The sequence below is a fragment of the Pseudophryne corroboree genome, chromosome 12, assembly GCF_028390025.1.
Source record: "Pseudophryne corroboree isolate aPseCor3 chromosome 12, aPseCor3.hap2, whole genome shotgun sequence".
Lineage (NCBI taxonomy): Eukaryota > Metazoa > Chordata > Amphibia > Anura > Myobatrachidae > Pseudophryne > Pseudophryne corroboree.
Window position 1 is genome coordinate 170,696,008 of NC_086455.1, and position 23,909 is coordinate 170,719,916.

General features: G+C 48.7%; 1 protein-coding gene and 1 long non-coding RNA gene across 2 annotated transcripts in view; one reads left to right on the plus strand and one right to left on the minus strand.

The window, feature by feature from the left end:
• The window catches only part of TRMT61A (tRNA methyltransferase 61A), a 38,307-nt gene extending 38,034 nt beyond the window's left edge, over positions 1-273 (minus strand). Inside the window, exon 1 of the mRNA XM_063948528.1 lies at positions 86-273. The gene's annotated coding sequence lies outside the window, so the exon portion shown is untranslated. The remainder of the gene's footprint in view (positions 1-85) is intronic.
• Positions 242-16,980, plus strand: LOC134981242 (uncharacterized). The gene is made up of 3 exons (XR_010190527.1): positions 242-306; positions 8,420-8,525; positions 16,899-16,980. It is a non-coding gene; the product is annotated as an uncharacterized LOC134981242 (long non-coding RNA).
• Positions 16,981-23,909: the final 6,929 nt, after the last annotated feature.

The following is a 23,909-nucleotide window of genomic DNA, read 5'->3' on the forward strand; positions in this document are numbered from 1 at the left end:
GAGGAGATTAAGCAATGCCTTCCTGTGTCTAATGATCAATTAACCAGATTACTGTCAGGTGAACAGATCAGAGACCCACAATTACCTGCAAAGCCTCAGAAGCCGCCCAGTTGGCGATACCAAAGTGTATGTACTAACAGCGGCTTATTACAGCTGTCACCAGGGAACCAGCCGCCTCCTGCGTCTGCTCCGGCTCATACACGTGGTGCTGCTGGTGTGCCGCTTCCGGGTCGCGCTGTGATGACGTAGCCAGCTCAGTGCCGCTGCAGATTACTGATGATTTTATGTGTATTGTTCAGTACAAATGTATGTTCTTTGCACCAAATCAGTGGCAGCAATGTATTATGTTCACATTCTGATCATGACAGGATCTATTCATTAGTATATTAGTATATAATATTATTATTATTATTATTATTATATTATTCTATATAATTATATTAGTATATATTATATATAGTATATTAGTAATTAGTATATTCATTAGCCTGGCTTTCTCTTACCCACCAACTGAGTCAGTGCAGGAGATAAATGGGAAAAGCAGAAGCCATTATCACATTGAAAAGGAATAGGACTGAGCAGCATAGTGCACTTATTTACTACTAGTTATTTTATTCAGACATATTCTGCACATACTTGCCTAGCTGACCCTCTCCATGAGGGAGAAAATGCTCTGTTCCTGGACTTTCCTGGTAATGTATGATTGCCATCACCTGTGGTGAGCTGGTTATTTGATAAGAAAGGTGTTTCACCACAGGTGATGGCAATCATACATTACCAGGAAAGTCCAGGAACAGAGCATTTTCTCCCTCATGGAGAGGGGCAGGTAGGCAAGTATGATTCTGCAGCACTTTGCAAGAATAGTATTTTGCGTCAGTCCCTGCCCCAATGGAGCTTACACTCTATGGGGGTCATTCCGAGTTGACAGCTCGCCAGCTATTTTTTGCAGCACTGCGATCAGGTCAAAATTCGGCAAAACTGCGCATGCGTATGCACTGCAATGCGCAGGCGCGTCGTACGGGTACAAAGCTGATCAGTGCTGAACAATGGATTTAACGAAGAATCTATTCGCACGGGCAATCGCAAGGAGATCAAAAGGAAGAAGGCGTTTGTGGGTGTCAACTGACCATTTCTGGGAGTAGTTGGAAAAACACAGGCGTGTCCAAGCGTTTGCAGGGCGGGTGTCTGACATAAATTCCGGTCCCGGACAGGCTGAAGTGATCGCAGCGGCTGAGTAAGTTCTGAGCTACTCAGAAACTGCACAAAACAGTTTTGCAGAGCTCGGCTGCACAGGCGTTCGTACACTTGCAAAGTGAAAATACACTGCCCTATAGGCGGCGACTATCTGATCACAGCGCTGCAAAAAATAGCAAGCAATCAACTCGGAATGACGCCCTATATTCCCTGTCACATGTACACACACATATGTTTTTTTTTGTTTGTTTTTTACAAACTCTAATTAGCTTACCCTACCGGTATGTATTTTGATTGTGGAGGGAGCTGAAGCACAAATCCCAACCATCGCGATATGGCCGGGACAGTCCCCGCTTTACAGGCAATGTCCCACCATCCCACCCACGGAGCGCGGCAATGATAATGTCACTGTCAAAATATTTTATGTATTCCAGTGCAACTGAATATACCTACACACGTAACCAAGGCAACAACAAGTAATGCATCAGAATTCACCAAAAGAGCACCATAGTATTAAGAAATAAATACACAGGTAACATCCAAATAAACTAAATTGCAAGTACACCATTACACAATGATTAGCTTACTGCCTCACAGGACTGAGGTCTTTGGTGTAAGGCACTAACTCTGTGTGGAGTTTCTATGTGTTAGTATGGATTTCCTCTGGGTACTCTGGTACCATCCCACCCACGGAGCGCGGCAATGATAATGTCACTGTCAAAATATCGTATGTATTCCAGTGCAACTGAATATACCTACACACGTAACCAAGGCAACAACAAGTAATGCAACAGAATTCACCAAAAGTGCACCATAGTATTAAGAAATAAATACACAGGTAACATCCAAATAAACTAAATTGCAAGTACACCATTACACAATGATTAGCTTACTGCCTCACAGGACTGAGGTCTTTGGTGTAAGGCACTAACTCTGTGTGGAGTTTGTATGTGTTAGTATGGATTTCCTCTGGGTACTCTGGTTTCCTCCCACACTCTAAAACATACAGGTAGGCCTTAGGTAAGATTGTTTTCTAACAAAAACTGAACCTTAGTGTTACAGGTATGTGTGTGCAGGTATCCGGTCTCTAGGTTGAGCGCACTTAGGTCGACAGTCACTAGGTCGACCACTATTGGTCGACATGCATTAGGTGAGTTTTTCACGATTTTTTCTCATTTTTTGAACTTTTTCATACTTTACGATCCACGTGGGCTACAATTGGGAATGGTAACCTGCCAAAGCGAGCCATGAGAGGGGACACAGTGCACTAATTGCGGTTCCCGGTCACTCTACGAAGAAAATAACACTAACAAACTTAAAAAACTAATGTCGACCTTTTGCCATGTTGAGCTTGCTCATGTCAACCTAATGCTTGTGTCGACCTATTTTGAGTGTCGACTTACTATCGACCAATAGTGGATGACCTAGACACTGACGACCCTATGAACCACACCTGTGTGTTCATGTGGTAAGGAGTATAGATTATAAGCTTCCCTGGGGCAGGGACTGATGTGAAACAATCTATGTAAAACACTGTGTTACATGTGTGTGCTACAATAGTATTCATAACAAAATAACTACCCGTATATACTCGAGTATAAGTCGACCCGAATATAAGCCGAGGCACCTAATTTTACCACAAAAACATGGGAAAATGTATTGACTCGAGTATAAGCCTAGGGTGGGAAATGCAGCTCTAGCCGTACACAGCCCTCATACTGCCAGATATGCCCCCACAGTGCCAGATATGCCCTCATACTGCCAGATATGCCCCCACAGTGCCAGATATGCCCTCACACTGCCAGATATGCCCCCACAGTGCCAGATATGCCCTCATACTGTCAGATATGCCCTCACACTGCCAGATATGCCCCCACAGTGCCAGATATGCCCTCATACTGCCAGATATGCCCTCACACTGCCAGATATGCCCCCCACAGTGCCAGATATGCCCTCATACTGCCAGATATGCCTTTCACACTGCCAGATATGCCCTCATACTGCCAGATATGCCCTCACACTGCCAGATATGCCTTCATACTGTCAGATATGCCCTCACACTGCCAGATATGCCCCCACAGTGCCAGATATGCCCTCACACTGCCAGATATGCCCCCACAGTGCCAGATATGCCCTCATACTGCCAGATATGCCCTCATACTGCCAGATATGCTCTCACACTGCCAGATATGCCCCCACAGTGCCAGATATGCCCTCATAGTGCCAGATATGCCCCCACAGTGCCAGATATGCCCCCACAGTGCCAGATATGCCCTCATACTGCCAGATATACCCTCACAGTGACAGATATGCACTCACACTGCCAGATATGCCCTCATACTGCCAGATATGCCCCCACAGTGCCAGATATGCACTCACAATGCCAGATATGCCCCCACAGTGCCAGATATGCCCTCACACTGACAGATATGCCCCCACAGTGCCAGATATGCCCTCATACTGCCAGCTATGCCCCCACAGTGCCAGGTATGCCCTCATACTGCCAGATATGCCCCCACAGTGCCAGATATGCCCTCATACTGTCAGATATGCCCTCACACTGCCAGATATGCCCCCACAGTGCCAGATATGCCCTCATACTGCCAGATATGCCCCCACAGTGCCAGATATGCCCTCACACTGCCAGATATGCCCCCACAGTGCCAGATATGCCCTCATACTGCCAGATATGCCCCCACAGTGCCAGATATGCCCTCATACTGCCAGATATGCCCCCACAGTGCCAGATATGCCCTCATACTGTCAGATATGCCCTAACACTGCCAGATATGCCCTCACAGTGCCAGATATGCCCTCATACTGCCAGATATGCCCCCACAGTGCCAGATATGCCCTCATAGTGCCAGACATGCCCTCATACTGCCAGATATGCCCCTTCAGTGCCACATATACCCCCCCCCCCCCCCCCCAAGTGCCAAAAATGCTCCCCCAGTGCCAGGTATAACTTACCTTCCGCCGCTCCTGTGCTGTCTTGTGAAGGAGGGACACGGAGGGCACAGCGCGCGCCTCTCCTGTGTCCCTCCTGCGTCTCCGGCGGCCGCGGCGGGTCTGTTAAATTAAGTGCCGGTTCGTGAGCCAATCAGAGCTCACGAACGGGTACTTCATTTAATAGACCCGCCGCTGCGGCCGATAAGCCAGAATGCATTGTTACACAAAAATTATACAGCCCTACAGTCTTGTCTACTATTACTGCAGTCTTGTCTACTATTACTGCAGTCAAGTCTACTATTACTACAGTCTTGTCTACTATTACTGCAGTCTTGTCTGCTATTACTACAGTCTTGCCTACTATTACTGCAGTCAAGTCTACTATTACTGCAGTCTTTTCTACTATTACTGCAGTCTTGTCTACATTTACTACAGTCTTTTCTACTATTAATGCAGTCTTGTCTACTGTTACTACAGTCTTGTCTACTATTACTACAGTCTTGCCTACTATTACTGCAGTCTTGTCTACTATTACAGTCTTGCCTACTGTTACTACAGTCTCGTCTACTATTACTGCAGTCTTGTCTGCTATTACTACAGTCTTTTCTACTATTACTGCAGTCTTGTCTACTTTTACTACAGTCTTGTCTACTATTACTGCAGTCTTGTCTTCTGTTACTACAGTCTTGTCTACTATTACTACAGTCTTGCCTACTATTACTGCAGTCTTGTCTACTATTACAGTCTTGTCTACTGTTACTACAGTCTCGTCTACTATTACTGCAGCCTTCTCTAACTTTACTGCAGTCTTGTCTACTATTACAGTCTTGTCTACTATTACTACAGTCTCCTCTACTATTACTGCAGTCTTGTCTACTATTACTACAGTCTTGTCTACTATTACTGTAGTCTTTTCTACTATTACTGCAGTCTTGTCTACTTTTACTACAGTCTTGTCTACCATTACTGCAGTCTTGTCTACTATTACTACAGTCTTGTCTACTATTACTACAGTCTCGTCTACTATTACTGCAGTCTTGTCTACTGTTACTACAGTCTCGTCTACTGTTACTGCAGTCGTGTCTATTATTACTACAGTCTCATCTACTATTACGGCAGTCTTGCCTACTATTACTACAGTCTTGCCTACTATTACTACAGTCTTGTCTACTATTACTACAGTGTTGTCTACTATTACTGCAGTCTTGCCTACTATTACTGCAGTCTTGTATACTATTACCCCAGTCTTGCCTACTATTACTGCAGTCTTGTCTACTATTACCCCAGTCTTGTCTACTATTACTGAAGTCTTGTCTACTATTACTGCAGTCTTGCCTACTATTACTGCAGTCTTGCCTACTATTACTGCAGTCTTGTCTACTATTACCCCAGTATTGCCTACTATTACTGCAGTCTTGTCTACTATTACCCCAGTCTTGTCTACTATTACTGCAGTCTTGTCTACTATTACCCCAGTCTTGCCTACTATTACTGCAGTCTTGTCTACTATTACTACAGTGTTGTCTAGTATTACTGCAGTCTTGTCTACTATTACTGATGACTTGTTTACTATTACTGATGACTTGTCTACTATTACTGATGACTTGTCTACTATTACTGATGACTTGTCTACTATTACTACAGTCTTATATACTATTACTACAGTCTTTTCTACTATTACCCCAGTCTTGCCTACTATTACTGCAGTCTTGTCTACTATTACTGCAGTCTTGTCTACTATTACCCCAGTCTTGCCTACTATTACTACAGTCTTATCTACTATTACCCAAGTCTTGCCTACTATTACTACAGTCTTATCTACTATTACTACAGTCTTGTCTACTATTGCCCCAGTCTTGCCTACTATTACTACAGTCTTATCTACTATTACTACAGTCTTGTCTACTATTACCCCAGTCTTGCCTACTATTACTGCAGTCTTGTCTACTATTACTACAGTCTTGTCTAGTATTACTGCAGTCTTGTCTACTATTACTATAGTCTTGTCTACTATTACTGATGACTTGTTTACTATTACTGATGACTTGTTTACTATTACTGATGACTTGTCTACTATTACTACAGTCTTATCTACTATTACTACAGTCTTGTCTACTATTACCCCAGTCTTGCCTACTATTACTGCAGTCTTGTCTACTATTACTGCAGTCTTGCCTACTATTACTACAGTCTTATCTACTATTACCCCAGTCTTGCCTACTATTACTACAGTCTTATCTACTATTACTACAGTCTTGTCTACTATTGCCCCAGTCTTGCCTACTATTACTACAGTCTTGTCTACTATTACCCCAGTCTTGCCTACTATTACTGCAGTCTTGTCTACTATTACTACAGTCTTGTCTAGTATTACTGCAGTCTTGTCTACTATTACTATAGTCTTGTCTACTATTACTGATGACTTGTTTACTATTACTGATGACTTGTTTACTATTACTGATGACTTGTCTACTATTACTGATGACTTGTCTACTATTACTACAGTCTTATCTACTATTACTACAGTCTTGTCTACTATTACTGCAGTCTTGTCTACTATTACTGCAGTCTTGTCTAACAGTCTACTATTACTGATGACTTGTCTACTATTACTGCAGTCTTGTCTACTATTACTGATGACTTGTCTACTATTACTACAGTCTTATCTACTATTACTGCAGTCTTGCCTACTATTACTACAGTCTTGTCTACTATTACTGCAGTCTTGTCTACTATTACTGATGACTTGTCTACTATTACTACAGTCTTATCTACTATTACTGCAGTCTTGCCTACTATTACTACAGTCTTGTCTACTATTACTGCAGTCTTGTCTACTATTACCCCAGTCTTGCCTACTATTACTGCAGTCTTGTCTACTATTACTGCAGTCTTGTCTACTATTACTGCAGTCTTGTCTATTATTACTACAGTCTTGTCTACTGTTACTACAGTCTTGTCTACTATTACTACAATCTTGTCTACTGTTACTACAGTCTTGCCTACTATTACCCCAGTCTTGTCTACTATTACCCCAGTCTTGTCTACTATTACCCCAGTCTTGTCTACTATTACCCCAGTCTTGCCCTGGATCTGTAGTGATAGTGTACCAAAGTGATGAGTCCATCTGGATTCACATTGCAACTTGCGTTTTAAACCTCTCCCCACCGCTGACAGAAATTGGAATGTGGTCAATGATTCTGTGACGTACAGAAGCTGTGAGAAGCTTTTTCACTGGAGTCAACGTTCAGGGCAGCCCAGGCGGCTCATCAATGAACGCCCCGCCATTTCTTACACTGGTGCTGTTCTGCCATCACAGCTAAGATCCAGTGTCGATCTATAATGGGTACAGTCAGTGTGTGCGGTGCACACGAGACCCTGGGCCCAGGGAGGAGCACACTGCATGCCCTGCACTCATTTCCTCAGTACTCACCTATCTGGAGTCCCGCGCTATCTGGAGTCCCTCACCTATCTGGAGACCCTTGAGCTCCGAATACGACTGTTTTATAGGACCACATCTTGTCATTTGACACAATCACCAGTATAATAATTAAATGAATGGACCCAGAGCAAGCGAGATTGCTTAGGGCAGTGATGGCTAACCTTGACACTCCAGCTGTTGTTGAACTACATATCCCAGCATGCCCCCCAGCATGCCCTGCTTCAGTTTTGTTATTTGGCCATGCTAAAACTGATGCAGGGCATGCTGGGATGTATAGTTCAACAACAGCTGGAGTGTCAAGGTTAGCCATCACTGGCTTAGGGTCATCGTCTATTTTAGATAGTGACTGTTCGGGAGGCTTCCCTAAAACTTCAAGACTGGTAGTTTCCAAAAGCTTCCGATCACATCCCTGTGACATACATTTTCCAATCATCAGACATTTTTTAGTAAAGGGTCACTAGAGATTCCCTCTGCTCACAGTAACTGAGAATACAGCGGACCTATTATAAGCTGTTTAGGGTGGAAGCGTTTGGCTGCTGTTACGAGCAATACGTGTTTTACAGAATAAAGGCATAACCAAAGTAGACCCCGCTTCTCAAATGTTTACACCCAGAAAATGGATGGAATTGGAATAAATAATACATTTATTAGGACAATTTTTCAAGTTATGGCCCTCAATGAAAGGAACAAAGCATCCTTACACCAGAAAATGAACAGATCGCCAACGTATCTGGTGTTAAAAATATATAGTAAAACATTTATTGGTTAATATATTGATTTTCTCTGGTACTTTTTGGAATTTTGTGCAACTTCCCCTGTTTCTTTTTTTTAAAGTTAGTATGTTGGTTTGGTCTGGTGACTGGTCACAAGATGATGTCATCCATTAGCGCAGGGTGTACAGAGGTTCCAATTCTGCAGCTGGTGTGGACAGGGTTATAAGGTAAGAGTTAATTGTCTATTTATATATCTCTGATGAATTAACCACTTAACTGGCAATTTTTTCCCCCACAAAACCACTCAGAAATTCTCATTTTTTTTTAATGAATTATTAAAGTTTAAAAAGTATTTTTAGTAATCTAGCCCCCCTCTCCCCTCCTGTTTCTATAGGCCCCCATTATAAAATAACTTCCCATACCCCATTGGCAATAGACCCCCCATGGTCTTAAATCCATATAATAGTACCCCCCCCCCACCTTCTTCGTAGTAAAAGGGTAGACGCATGGCAGCCATTTTGCATGTCGCAGCCGCCACCCCGAACCCACCTCCGTTTCTCTTGACACGCCCGCCCAGCGACGAATCAACGCCACCACAATGCTCTATCGCCGCACTTTGTCAACCAGGCAGAGGTGTTCGCATAGTAATGTTCTGGGCTATCTGGCGCAGTGACGTCAGTCCACACACTTAAAGACTTGAACAGTAACGCAGGTTTATGTACACAGGTGACTCAGATGTAACACTGATAGCGGTAATCAGGAGCCCATATATCACACAAGGTAACAACATTAGGTAGTGGTACTTATCAGGAGGTGTCTGTGGTGGTAAAGCATGGAGGACTGCACGGCCGTGCAGTCTGACTCCCACTGTAGAGAAGATGATGCATGCACTGTAACATTGTGAGTCTCTGTAGCTGAGATCCGCTCCCAGTCTCAGCTCTGCACACTTGTACACCAGGACTCTGTCTCTCAGTCTCTGTGTGTCACTCTCTCCTCACTCTCTCTGAGATGGAAAAACAGGAACTACGTCATATAACTCCGCCTCCAAGTGACTCCTGGCACTAGAGGTCTAACGCTAGGGGCTGCTCCCATAGACAGGTACACAGAAGGAGACAGGTACAGAGCGCACCATGGGTGGTCATTCCGAGTTGATCGCTCGCTGCCGATTTTCGCAGTGATCAGGTGAAAAAACGGCATTTCTGCGCATGCGTATGGGCCGCAATGCGCACGCGCGTCGTACGGGTACAAAGCCCGTTGTGGTTGTGCACAAGTTCTAGCGAAGTTTTTCTTCGCACTGACGACCGCAAGAAGATTGACAGGAAGGGGGCATTTCTGGGTGTCAACTGACCGTTTTCAGGGGGTGTTTGTAAAAACGCAGGCGTGTCTGAAAAAACGCAGGCGTGTCTGGGCGTTCGCTGGGCGGGTATCTGACGTCAAATCCGGACATGAATAGGCTGAAGTGATGTCAAGCGCTGAGTAGGTTCGGAGCTACTCAGAAACTGCACAAACTGTTTTTGTAGAGCTCGGCTGCACATGCGTTCACACTTCTGCATAGCGTTTACACGACTGCTAAAAACTGCTAGCGAGCGATCAACTCGGAATGCCCCCCCCCCCCCCTCCATATCCTAACAAGTGAGAAGTGATCGCGGTTCCCCGGCCCGCGCGTGCACACTGTGGATCCCGCACTGTTTAGGTCTATTCACCTGTTATTCAGCTATGACAACCATTGGTGAGAGAGTCCTCCCCTGACCTCCCAACCTACCACCCCACGCATGACAATTGGGCCCGTGTATGTGACTGTGGGACAGTTCCAAAAATGCTGGTGTGTCCCGCCAAAACCGTAAAAGGTTGAGGGGTATGTATGGGAACCTTGCAAAAGCGTAAGCATCACGTCAGACACCTCTTTAGAACCCCCATTTTCATTATATCAAACTTTATTACCTTATTTACATGCAGCGTTTTATAAGATGTGTTTTACATGAAATGAAGTACACCCAGATATGTGCTTATTTGCTGAGGTGCACCCAGAATGTACGAAATGTGCCTAAGTGATAAATATAGTACAAAACCAGATGTCCGTCAGCTCAGAGCTGGTGCACAAATCGAGTGTTTATGCCGAGTGGAAATATCTGTGGGCGCTTCTGCAAAGCAACTAACACCCTGAAAAATGCATGTACTAGCGTGATCAGATGTCTGTAGAACCTATTCACTGAGCAGAAGCAGAGCCGAGCTTCTCTGTCACTGCTGTAAACTAGAACAGTATCAGTGCCCAGGAGGGTCTGATGCCATATAATACCCTCTGTTTTATATTTCTGAGCTAATTCCCACAACCGTATCTTGGCTTAGAGCCTCATGGGGCCTTAGGCACAGAGGCGGCCTTAGGCATAGGCAAACTAGGCAAATGCCTGGGGCATTTGGTATGCTTAGAGGCACCAGCAGCTTCTGCTGATTAAAATGATATGTGGCATGCCTATATTCTGTGTGTGACTGCGGCTGTATCTGCATACGAAATACTGCATTGCAGTGTATTCCTGGAAATCAGGAGGGGGGACAGATCAGGGGATGTCTGGGGCAGATTGCAGTGAGGGTGTGCAGGGGCACACAGATACACCTGTCAGCAGGCGACAGGCTGGTGCAGAGATCCATGCTAATTATTATATTGATCTGTAGAATGGACCTTTTCAGACTGTTAAAATAATAATAATAATAATAATAATAATAATAATAATAATAATAATAAATAAAATTGTGCACTACACGTCCCAGCAAGCAGTGGCATGCCAACATTGTCTGAGTCGAATTGTTAGCCTGCCCTGACATCCAGGGCAAGCTGGGATTTGCAGTGCACCTACAATAAAATACAGTAAAAAAATAAATAACCCCCCCCCCCCACAAATACTGTGAAAAAAAGATTTTCTTAAAAATTAAACTCGATTGCGCACCTACATTATGCGGATGTCCTCTGCTACTTTACAGCTCGAAAATCCATTGGGGAAAATAATAATAATCACGTGGGATGAAGCCTACATCCTGGCGGTGCACCTCGGTTTGCAGAAAGGCACCATGTTCCCAGAGACCTGCACATGCGCAGTAGAGATGTCCCTAGGAATAAGGCTTGGGCGCCATGTTCCCGGAGACCTGCACATACGCAGTAGAGATATCCCTGGGAATAACGCTTGGGAGTCATGTTTCCGGAGACCTGCACATGCGCAGTAGAGATGTCCCCGGGAATAAGGCTTGGGTGCCATGTTTCCGGAGACCCGCACATGTGCAGTAGAGATGTCCCCGGGAATAAGGCTTGGGCGCCATGTTTCTGGAGACCTGCACATGTGCAGTAGAGATGTCCCCAGGAATAAGGCTTGGGCGCCATGTTTCCGGAGACCCGCACATGCACAGTAGAGATGTCCCTGGGAATAAGGCTTGGGCACCATGTTCCCGGAGAACCGCACATGCAAAGTAGAGATGTCCCTGGGAATAAGGCTTGGGCGCCATGTTTCTGGAGACCTGCACATGCACACAGCAGAGATGTCCCTGGGAATAAGGCTTGGACGCCATGTTTCCGGAGACCTGCACATGCACAGTAGAGATGTCCGCGGGAATAAGGCTTGGGCGCCATATTTCTGGAGCCCTGCACATGCACAGTAGAGATGTCCCCGGGAATAAGGCTTGGGCGCCATGTTTCTGGAGACCTGCACATGCACACAGTAGAGATGTCCATGGGAATAAGGCTTGGACGCCATGTTCCCGGAAACCTGCACATGCGCACTAGAGATATCCCTGGGAATAAGGCTTGGATGCCATGTTCCCAGAGACCTGCACATGCGCAGTAGAGATATCCCTGGGAATAAGTCTTGGGCGCCATGTTCCCGGAGACCCGCACATGCGCAGTAGAGATGTCCCTGGGAATAAGGCTTGGGCGCCATGTTCCCGGAGACCTGCACATGCGCAGTAGAGATATTCCTGGGAATAAGTCTTGGGCGTCATGTTCCCAGAGACCCGCACATGGACAGTAGAGATGTCCCCAGGAATAAGGCTTGGCCCCATGTTTCTGGAGACCCGCACATGAATAGTAGAGATGTCCCTGGGAATAAGGCTTGGACGCCATGTTCCCGGAGACCCGCACATGCACAGTAGAGATGTCCCCGGGAATAAGGCTTGGGCGCCATGTTTCTGGAGACCTGCACATGCACACAGTAGAGATGTCCATGGGAATAAGGCTTGGACGCCATGTTCCCGGAAACCTGCACATGCGCAGTAGAGATATCCCTGGGAATAAGGCTTGGATGCCATGTTCCCGGAGACCTGCACATGCGCAGTAGAGATATTCCTGGGAATAAGTCTTGGGCGCCATGTTCCCAGAGACCCGCACATGGGCCCTCATTCCGAGTTGTTCGATCGCAAGGCGATTTTAGCAGAGTTACACACGCTAAGCCGCCGCCTACTGGGAGTGAATCTTAGCTTCTTAAAATTGCGAACGATGTATTCGCAATATTGCGATTACAAACTACTTAGCAGTTTCAGAGTAGCTTCAGACTTACTCGGCATCTGCGATCAGTTCAGTGCTTGTCGTTCCTGGTTTGACGTCATAAACACACCCAGCGTTCGCCCAGACACTCCTCCGTTTCTCCAGCCACTCCCGGGTTTTTCCCGGAAACGGTAGCGTTTTTATCCACACGCCCATAAAACGCCGTGTTTCCGCCCAGTAACAGCCATTTCCTGTCAATCACACTACGATCGCCGGAGCGAAGAAAAAGCCGTGAGTAAAAAAAATATCTTCATAGCAAAATTACTTGGCGCAGTCGCAGTGCGAACATTGCGCATGCGCACTAAGCTGAAAAACGCTGCGATGCGAAGAAAATTACCGAGCGAACGACTCGGAATGACCCCCATGGACAGTAGAGATGTCCCCGGGAATAAGGCTTGGCCCCATGTTTCTGGAGACCCGCACATGAACAGTAGAGATGTCCCTGGGAATAAGGCTTGGACGCCATGTTCCCGGAGACCCGCACATGCACAGTAGAGATGTCCCCGGGAATAAGGCTTGGGCGCCATGTTTCTGGAGACCTGCACATGCACACAGAAGAGATGTCCTTGGGAATAAGGCTTGGGCGCCATGTTCCCGGAGACCTGCACATGCGCAGTAGAGATGTCCCTGGGAATAAGGCTTGGGCGCCATGTTCCCGGAGACCCACACATGCACAATAGAGATGTCCCCGGGAATAAGGCTTGGGCGCCATGTTTCTGGAGACCTGCACATGCACAGTAGAGATGTCCCTGGGAATAAGGCTTGGGCGCCATGTTCCCGGAGACTCGCACATGCACAGTAGAGATGTCCCCGGGAATAAGGATTGGGCGCTATGTTTCTGGAGACCTGCCCATGCGCAGTAGAGGTATCCCTGGGAATAAGGCTTGGGCGCTATGTTTCTGGAGACCTGCACATGTGCAGTAGAGATGTCCCTGGGAATAAGGCTTGGACGCCATGTTCCCGGAAACCTGCACATGCGCAGTAGAGATATCCCTAGGAATAAGGCTTGGGCGCCATGTTTCCGGAGACCCACACATGCACACAGTAGAGATGTCCCTGGGAATAAGGCTTGGACGCCATGTTCCCGGAGACCTGCACATGTGCAGTAGAGATGTCCCTGGGTATAAGGCTTGGGTGCCATGTACCCGGAGACCCGCACATGCGCAGTAGAGATGTCCCCGGGAATAAGGCTTGGGCGCCATGTTTCTGGAGACCCGCACATGCACAGTAGAGATGTCCCTGGGAATAAGGCTTGGATGCCATGTTCCCGGAGAGTCGCAGATGCACAGTAGAGATGTCCCCGGGAATAAGGCTTGGGCGCTATGTTTCTGGAGACCTGCACATGCACACAGTAGAGATGTCCCTGGGAATAAGGTTTGGACGCCATGTTCCCGGAGACCTGCACATGCACAGTAGAGGTATCCCTGGGAATCAGACTTGGGCGCTATGTTTCTGGAGACCTGCACATGCGCAGTAGAGATGTCCCCGGGAATAAGGCTTGGACGCCATGTTCCCGGAGACCCGCACATGCACAGTAGAGATGTCCCCGGGAATAAGGCTTGGGCGCCATGTTTCTGGAGACCTGCACATGCACACAGTAGAGATGTCCATGGGAATAAGGCTTGGACGCCATGTTCCCGGAAACCTGCACATGCGCAGTAGAGATATCCCTGGGAATAAGGCTTGGATGCCATGTTCCCGGAGACCTGCACATGCGCAGTAGAGATATTCCTGGGAATAAGTCTTGGGCGCCATGTTCCCAGAGACCCGCACATGGACAGTAGAGATGTCCCCGGGAATAAGGCTTGGCCCCATGTTTCTGGAGACCCGCACATGAACAGTAGAGATGTCCCTGGGAATAAGGCTTGGACGCCATGTTCCCGGAGACCCGCACATGCACAGTAGAGATGTCCCCGGGAATAAGGCTTGGGCGCCATGTTTCTGGAGACCTGCACATGCACACAGAAGAGATGTCCTTGGGAATAAGGCTTGGGCGCCATGTTCCCGGAGACCTGCACATGCGCAGTAGAGATGTCCCTGGGATTAAAGGCTTGGGCGCCATGTTCCCGGAGACCCGCACATGCACAATAGAGATGTCCCCGGGAATAAGGCTTGGGCGCCATGTTTCTGGAGACCTGCACATGCACAGTAGAGATGTCCCTGGGAATAAGGCTTGGGCGCCATGTTCCCGGAGACTCGCACATGCACAGTAGAGATGTCCCCGGGAATAAGGATTGGGCGCTATGTTTCTGGAGACCTGCACATGCACACAGTAGAGATGTCCCTGGGAATAAGGTTTGGAGGCCATGTTCCCGGAGACCTGCCCATGCGCAGTAGAGGTATCCCTGGGAATAAGGCTTGGGCGCTATGTTTCTGGAGACCTGCACATGTGCAGTAGAGATGTCCCTGGGAATAAGGCTTGGACGCCATGTTCCCGGAAACCTGCACATGCGCAGTAGAGATATCCCTAGGAATAAGGCTTGGGCGCCATGTTTCCGGAGACCCACACATGCACACAGTAGAGATGTCCCTGGGAATAAGGCTTGGACGCCATGTTCCCGGAGACCTGCACATGTGCAGTAGAGATGTCCCTGGGTATAAGGCTTGGGTGCCATGTACCCGGAGACCCGCACATGCGCAGTAGAGATGTCCCCGGGAATAAGGCTTGGGCGCCATGTTTCTGGAGACCCGCACATGCACAGTAGAGATGTCCCTGGGAATAAGGCTTGGATGCCATGTTCCCAGAGAGTCGCAGATGCACAGTAGAGATGTCCCCGGGAATAAGGCTTGGGCGCTATGTTTCTGGAGACCTGCACATGCACACAGTAGAGATGTCCCTGGGAATAAGGTTTGGACGCCATGTTCCCGGAGACCTGCACATGCACAGTAGAGGTATCCCTGGGAATCAGACTTGGGCGCTATGTTTCTGGAGACCTGCACATGCGCAGTAGAGATGTCCCCGGGAATAAGGCTTGGGTACCATGTTTCTGGAGACCTGCACATGTGCAGTAGAGATGTCCCTGGGAATAAGGCTTGGGCGCCATGTTCCCGGAGACCCGCACATGCGCAGTAGAGAGTCTGCAGCGCTGCGGCTGCTGCCAGGGAGGAGGGGATCTGTACGGAGCCTGCACACAGACCCTCTCCTCTTAATATGCCCCTGCCTCCCACATAGTTTATTTGTTTAAAAAATAAAATACAATTTTTTTTGTATCTTAAAATACTGCTGCGTCTGTGCGTCTGTGGATGCAGCTGCTCACTTTCACCCTCCAATAATACACCCAGTGAACTAACTATTGTTAGATGCACTACTAATCCACCTCTCTGTCACCGCCTAGCATCGCCCATCACTTTTCCGCCCCATTTCTAATACAGTCTGTCCCGATCGCACCACAATCTGTTTTCAGACATAATCACGCACGCGCAGTTGCAAATAATCGCTCAATTGCATTAACATCACTACTGCGTGCAACGTACAATCGGGCCCCAAGAGAGTGCAGGGACATCAGAAGAGCCCGTAGTCTGGCGATCACACCTGTAAGCGCACGTCTCCGCTGTAAAGCAACGTACAGGCACAAAGCTGGTCCTAATAGAAGTATACCACCACTAGCTCTTACCTGATCCAGGGCGCCCCGTACTTATGCTCAAGGGATCGGTATGGGATCCCAGTGTATGGGATGCCAAATGTCACTATACCGACATCGCCATCCCAGGCGCCAGAATGCTGGCAGCGCGGCGAGCGCATGGAGGCCCCTTGCGGGTACGATGGCTCGCTTAGCTCGCCGCAGGTTCTATTCTCCCTCTACGGGAGTCGTGTACACCCGCAGAGGGGTAATCACCTACCTTGGCGGTATTCCGGCAGCGGTATAGTAGCCCTGATGGGATTATGGCGTCGGTATTGCCGCCGCCGGTATCCCGGCCGCTGGTATTTTAACCGCACACCATGCTCAATCCAGCTCTCTATGGTGCATAGTTATCCAGTTAAGTATGTGTCCACGTGTATAAGGAGAGAATTGAGTATCGCTGGTATTTACAAGATGGAAAGCAGAATATAGCAGACGTGTGTCCTCTTTTCCAGCCACCAGCACCTGTATGAGACGTTCTCATAGATGTCAGCAGGATGACAGTGCAGGCGGCAGCAGGACGGGCAGGAGGTAAGTAACTGAAGTGCGTGGGGGCTGTACCCTATGGGACCCAGGAACTCCAGTGCACCACACACCCTGCACCTAGGGGTGCCTGGACCTGGTCTTGTTGCAGGGGCCCAGTGGGGGCCCGGGTCTGTGCTCCCCCCCCTCACTATCTTCTTTTATCTGCACCCGTTATAGATATGCCACTGCATTTATAGAGATAATAAAGGGGGTATACAAACCTGCAATCATTGGTGCCATTCTGTATATGAGAGACCGGCGTTGTGGCCGCGATAATTATTTACAGACTTGTTTATTTTCTATTAATCGGTGCAAACAAAACTTGATTTATGTAGCCATTAAATTCACCAATGTCAGTGACTCCATTCTTCCCCCACGTGTTCTGTTTACCATTACTTGTGATTGGTGCACATTCCATAGAGGAACCCTCCCACGTGCGCCTATAGAATCAATATGTCAACACGGCTCATGTTGGTGGCACTTTCCCGAAACCCGTATGCCAAGAAAGGCTGAAATGCTACTGCCAGCATCGTAACCGCTGCGCTAGAATAACCGTACACATAACTGGTCCCGGGAAAGTGTTGCTTACATAAGCAGTGTCGACATAGTGACTTGACCTTTGGACTGTATGCCCAGGGCCGTCTTAACAGCAGTGTGGGCCCCTGGGCACAGCAATGCACTGGGGCCCCTTCCCATCCTCCAGCAGTAGGGGTGGGGAGTGCTATCAGCGGCAGCTTTGATGTCCCGCGGGCGGTAGGGGGTGTTCTATCTTCCGCTCAGCATGTAGGACCTGGAGCAGTAATTTCTGATAATTACTCATTTACTGCACAGATGGGGGGAGATGGGGCGGGACGGAGAACACTAAACTTAGAAGGGGGCATTGGGCTGAATGAAGAGGCACCGGTACATGACTTCCAGGGTGGTAGAGGGTGTTTAATACGCAGGGGAGGGGTGGATAGTGGAGTGGGCTTAATATTCATCATTTTCTGGTGGGAGGGCAGCTTGCCTGACTGCAGATATCTCCAGTTTGTGATAAAAACTAGAGAGTCCAACCTTTCAGGAGGTGCTGGGGACACCTTTCAGGAGATACTGGGGACACCTTTCAGGGGGTACTGGGGACACCTTTCAGGGGGTACTGGGTACACCTGTCAGGAGGTACTGGGGACACCTTTCAGGAGGTGCTGGGGACACCTTTCAGGAGGTGCTGGGGACACCTTTCAGGAGTTGCTGGGGACACCTTTCAGGAGGTACTGGGGACACCTTTCAGGAGGTACTGAGGACACCTTTCAGGAGGTGCTGGGGACACCTTTCAGGAGGTACTGGGGACACCTGTCAGGAGGTACTGAGGACACCTTTCAGGAGGTGCTGGGGACACCTTTCAGGAGGTGCTGGGGACACCTTTCAGGAGGTGCTGGGGACACCTTTCAGGAGGTACTGAGGACACCTTTCAGGAGGTGCTGGGGACACCTTTCAGGAGGTACTGGGGACACCTGTCAGGAGGTACTGAGGACACCTTTCAGGAGGTACTGGGGACACCTTTCAGGGGGTACTGGGGACACCTTTCAGGGGGTACTGGGGACACCTTTCAGGGGGTACTGGGTACACCTGTCAGGAGGTACTGGGGACACCTTTCAGGAGGTGCTGGGGACACCTTTCAGGAGTTGCTGGGGACACCTTTCAGGAGGTGCTGGGGACACCTTTCAGGAGGTGCTGGGGACACCTTTCAGGAGGTACTGGGGACACCTTTCAGGAGGTGCTGGGGACACCTTTCAGGAGGTACTGAGGACACCTTTCAGGAGGTGCTGGGGACACCTTTCAGGAGGTGCTGGGGACACCTTTCAGGAGGTACTGGGGACACCTTTCAGGAGGTGCTGGGGACACCTTTCAGGAGGTACTGGGGACACCTGTCAGGAGGTGCTGAGGACACCTTTCAGGAGGTGCTGGGGACACCTTTCAGGAGGTACTGGGGACACCTGTCAGGAGGTGCTGGGGACACCTTTCAGGAGGTGCTGGGGACACCTTTCAGGAGGTGCTGGGGACACCTTTCAGGAGTTGCTGGGGACACCTTTCAGGAGTTGCTGGGGACACCTTTCAGGAGGCACTGGGGACATCTGTCAGGAGGTACTGGGGACACCTTTCAGGAAGTACTGGGGACTTGGAGATCAGAGTTCAGGAGCCAGAGCAATCCACCAATGAAAATATAAAACTGCATACCAGGCGTGTGGAGCTGGGACCAGCTGCTGGAAGGCTGATATCTCTGGTTCTGGGCATAGTAGAGACAAGCTGTCTGCCGGCCCGTAACATGCACTGCCGGCCTTAAAGTATAAATCTGTGTTCACATATCTTATATCTGTTCATATTATGCTATTGCAAAACAGAGCCTTGGTGACACCGTATATTGTGATCTAGATGAGGCGCCATTGACCATCGATGTTTTGTCTGTGATGACTCAGCAATGCTTTTTGGTTTCTTCCCCTCCTGGTACAGGGGACACAGTGCTAAGACCCATTCCATGTCACACTGCTCAGTCCCATCCCCTTCCCTGATTGGCCACTGCCCGCTGAGTTCCACAGCAGGGATTACTATCCGTGGGAAACTATTTATGCCGTGTACAGTAGATAGGCGTGGATCACGCCACTTGGTAAAATGGGGACCAATGGTTAACTTTAGGACTAGTCCGAAAGGGTATTACCCACGATCCCGACTTCAGTAGTGTCTACTGAATCAGAATGTGCCCAAATTGAATTAGAGACTTTGGGGTACATTTACTAACGGGCAGTTTGTCAAAGCCGCTGAAGATTGGCGGGTTTTATTGATAGTTTTAAAGCGTCATCGAGAATCAGTGCTAAACCAGACTTGTTTAGCATTGGTTCCTGTTGCCGTTTTAAAACTATGGGTCAAAACTGCAGTTAATAGGCACCCATTAGTAAACCTACCCCTTCGTATTGACTGAATGTTTTATTGAGAATGTATCTTATAATGAGAACATTTTCTACTTAACACCCATCATGGATAAGGCTCATATATCCCAGCCCGACCTCTCCGATCTTCACAAGATCTACGTCTCTCATCCACACTCGTTACTCGCTCCCATTCACGACTGCAGGACTTTCATCAAGCTGCACCCACTCTGTGGAATGCCCTTCCACGCACAATTATACCCCTTTCACACCGCAGCTTGAACCCGGTAAATTGCCGATTTTTAAGGCTTCCTAAACGGTTCGAGCTGCGATGTGAAAGGGTCACCTTCAATTTACCGTTTTCAAAATACCAATATTTTGAAACTGTAAAAAAGCAGGGTCCTACCCGTTTCAGACCCGTTTCATTGTGCAGTGTGAAAGGGTCTGAAACGGTATTTGCAAGCCCCAGAAGGTGATAGGCTGTCTCCATGTGTGATGTCACCAGGCAGAAGCAGGAAATAAACATTTAAAATGACAACCACTGTTTTGTATGGGTGAAACGGGTTCAGTGTGAAAGGTACCAAAACGGTAATGAAATGGTAATATACTGGTTACAACATGCGATGTGAAGGGGGTTTAACTGCTCAGACCCGTTTTAAGAACCGTTTAAAGAACCATTTCAAAAGCAGGTTTTGCGATGTGAAAGCAGCTTAAGACTCTCCACTAGTCTCCGTACCTTCAAGTGTTCCCTGAAAAATCACCTCTTCAGACAAGCGTATCAAATTCCAGAATCGCTTGCATAACCTTCAGAAACTTACCTATCTATTTACATCCTCACTGAATAGTCCACTCATATCCTCACACATTTTCTCTTTCTTCACCTTTCACACACTCTTGACCCCCAGGCCAACATTGCTGTGTGACCATATCATACAACCCACCAAGAACCTATTGCAATCTGGTGGACAACTATGCAATAGATAGCACCTATCCTTGTGTATCAATGCCTACCTCCCTTTAGAGTGTAAGCTTGCGAGCAGGGCCCTCCTACCTCTATGTCTGTCTGTTATTACCCAGTCTTGTTGTTGTTTTTTTTGTTGTTGTTGTTTTGTTAACTATTGATTCCAATTGTTTTGTTTTATGTTATTACTGTTTCCAATTGTAAAGCACAACGGAATTTGCTGCACTGTATAAGAAACTGTTAATAAATAAATAATACTGTTGCAGTCCTTCCTTTTAAATTCCAATGATGTGGCCATTATAATAGTATAATGGCTTCAGAGATAGGGAAGAAGTTTTATTGCAATAAACAAAATAAGCAATAAGAAAAGCTGAGATATACAACAAAAAGGAATTGGTTGTTACGAGTTGCTGTATCTTTGTGCTCCTGTTAAATTACATTTCAGTGTGTGTATTACTGAGTCCTCTGAAAAGTCTACTTAAAGTAGAACCGTGACCCTGCTCCTTACCTCTACGGGAGGGAATTCAAGTGTTTTGCTCGCTGGCGGCCACTAGATGGCGCTCAATGGAGCAATTTAAGTGTTGCTATTTTGGGGCGCGCACAGTCGCCGGAGCTGATATTCCTGTTATTTTCGTTCCATCCCCGAAGGGGCCAAGACAGTCAGTGGGGCTGAGAGGGTGAGTGGGTACTCTATCCAGGCCTGGGCCTTTTGGAGGAGCCCGGAGGGGTCCCGGGTCCTGCTGTTCCCCCCCTGTGTGCTGAGCTGGGGAGACGGGCAGCTGCAGTCACTCCTCTCTCTCCCTGCGTGGGGAAGCGAGCGATCACACATGCATCCCGCCGCCTGCCAAACTGAACATCGGCACCCCCCTGTGCTGCCGCATGGAGTACAACATTTTTTTTTTTTTTAAAGGAAGGGGTCTGGCTACGCCCCCTCCTTGTAGCCGAGCCTGTCAGAACTGTGGGTGACCCTGAAGACAATACACTCTAAGGGGCAAATTTGGTAAAGCTGCTAAAACAGAGAATTGGTGATGTTACCCCATACTTGCCGACTTTCTGGCTGCTCTCTCCGGGCTGCTCTCTCCCTTCATGCCCCAGCCAGACACTGCATTCCCCTGGTGAGCCCTTCATGCCCCAGTCAGACACTGCATTCCCCTGGTGGGCCCTTCATGCCCCAGCCAGACACTGCATTCCCCCCGGAGGGCCCTTCATGCCCCAGCCAGACACTGCATTCCCCCGGAGAGCCCTTCATGCCCAGGTCAGATGCAGCATTACCCCGGTGGGCCCTTCATGCCCCAGTCAGACACTGAATATCCACGGTGGGCCCTTCATGCCCCGTCAGACACTGCATTCCCCCGGTGGGCCCTTCATGCCCCAGCCAGACACTGCATTCCCCCGGTGGGCCCTTCATGCCCCAGTCAGACACTGCATTCCCCCGGTGGGATCCTCATGCCCCAGTCAGACACTGCATTCCCCCCGGTGGGCCCTTCATGCCCCAGCACACTGCATTCCCCCGGTGGGCCCTTCATGCCCCAGCCCGACACTGCATTCCCCCGGTGGGCCCTTCATGCCCCAGCCCGACACTGCATTCTCCCGGTGGGCCCTTCATGCCCCAGTCAGACACTGCATCCCCCCGGTGGGCCCTTCATGCCCCAGTCAGACACTACATTCCCCCGGTGGGCCTTCATGCCCCAGCACACTGCATTCCCCCAGTGGGGCCTTCATGCCCCAGCCCGACACTGCATTCACCCGGTGGGCCCTTCATGCCCCAGCCCGACACTGCATTCCCCCGGTGGGCCCTTCATGCCCCAGTCAGACACTGCATCCCCCCGGTGGGCCCTTCATGCCTCAGCCAGACACTGCATTCCCCCGGTGGGCCCTTCATGCCGCAGCCTGACACTGCATTCCCCCAGTGGGCCCTTCATGCCCCAGCCAGACACTGCATTCCCCCGGTGAGCCCTTCATGCCCCAGCCCGACACTGCATTCCCCCGGTGAGGCCTTCATGCCTCAGTCAGACACTGCATTCCCCCGGTGAGGCCTTCATGCCCAAGTCAGACACTGCATTCCCCCGGTGAGGCCTTCATGCCCCAGTCAGACACTGCATTCCCCCGGTGAGGCCTTCATGCCCCAGTTAGAAACTGCATTCCCCCGGTGGGCCCTTCATGCCCCAGCCCAACACTGAACCCTGATTATTCGGCTGAAACGAGGGAAAAGGTTGTACAAATAATTTAAATCACAATAAATCCAGAAATGCATGTGCACTACCTGCTGTATTGTATATAGCTGATAACATGTACATTGTTCTCACAGTCTGTGCAAAGGGGAAGTCAGATACCTAGGGGGGCATCAGAAATGAGCATGCACAATGGACTATTATATAATATATATACTGTACAGTATTCATATAGTATCAGGGAGAATTAAATAAAAGCAAAAAAAAACGTGTTTTTTTATCGCAGAGTGCTCGCAAAAAATGTTTGTGTAGTTTCAGAGTAGCTCAAAACCTACTCAGCGCTTGCGATCACTTCAGACTGTTCAGTTCCGGATTTGACGTCACACACCCGCCCAGCGTTCGCCCAGCCACGCCTGCATTTTCCCTGGCACGCCTGCGTTTTTCCGAACACTCCCTGAAAACGGTCTGTTGCCACCCAGAAACGCCCACTTCATGTCAATCACTCTGCGGCAACCAGTGCGACTGAAATGCATCACTAGACCCTGTGCAAAACTGCATCATTCGTTGTGCCCGTACGTCGCGCGTGTGCATTGCGCTGCATACGCAATCGCAGAACTGCCGTTTTTTTAGCCTGATCGCTGCGCTGGGAACAACTGCAGATAGCGATCAACTCGGAATAACTACCATAGGCGGCGTCTAGTTGATTGCACGAGCTGCAAAAAGTTGCTACGTGCGATCAACTCGAAATGACCCCCCTTAGTGTGTCTCCTTGTCCCATTACAGCTCTCAGTATGCAATGTGTGCTCCGCTCTTTGCTCAGGCGGTGACAAGGTGCCATAAAACACCTATCTGCAGTCTGCACCTGTATCACCTGCCTGGCATCCTGCAGACACTGCCAGGTAATGCACC